We start from the raw sequence: 816 nt of genomic DNA, 5'->3' as shown, positions 1-816 counted from the left end.
AAACTTCATGGTGAAATATTAGATGTAATCTCCCTAAAATCAGTGATCAGACAAAAAAGCCCACAATTACCAATTCTTTTCACATTGTTCTAGTTGTCTTAGCTAGTGCAATAAGATAAGAAAAATGGATGTGAAATACAAGAATTAGTAAGGAGAAATTAGAACTGTTAGTGTTCACAGATAATATCACTGTCTATATGATATTACATTATTGTTTACAAACCTGAAGAGGAAATAAAAGTCTAAAACTTATTAGAATTAGCAAAGTTGTAGGGGTGCCTGGGTGGCTCAGTTGGTTAAGTGTCCAACTCTTGATTTCAGCTCAGGTCATGATCTCACAGTTTGTGAACTCAAGTTTTTCATTGGGCTCTGCACTGACAACGTGAGCCTGCTTGGGATTCTTTCTCAATCTCCCTCTCAACATAACAAATAAAAATAAAATAAAATAAAGGGTGTTGCCAAATGCCTCTAAAAATGCTGTAGAGGCAGAGGACAGACACCATATATTTTCATGCATATGTGGAATAGGAGAAACTTAACAGAGGACCATGGGGGAGGGGAAGGGGAAAAAAAAAGTTAAGGAGAGGGAAGGAGGCAAACCATAAGAGACTCTTAAATACTGAGAACAAACTGAGGGTTGGTGGGGGTGGGAGAGAAGGGCAAATGGGTGATGGGCATGGAGGAGGGCACTTTTTGGGATGAGTACTGGGTGTTATATGGAAACCAACTTGACAATAAACTATTTAAAAAATGCGGTAGAAAAAAAGAATCAGCAAAGTTGCTGAAAATAGGGCAATATACAAAAACTAATCATAT

This window comes from Hyaena hyaena, unplaced genomic scaffold (genome assembly GCF_003009895.1).
Source record: "Hyaena hyaena isolate Hyena2069 unplaced genomic scaffold, ASM300989v1 scaffold_144, whole genome shotgun sequence".
NCBI lineage: Eukaryota > Metazoa > Chordata > Mammalia > Carnivora > Hyaenidae > Hyaena > Hyaena hyaena.
The sequence above is the reverse complement of the archived record's forward strand: the minus strand, read 5'-3'. Positions refer to the sequence as shown.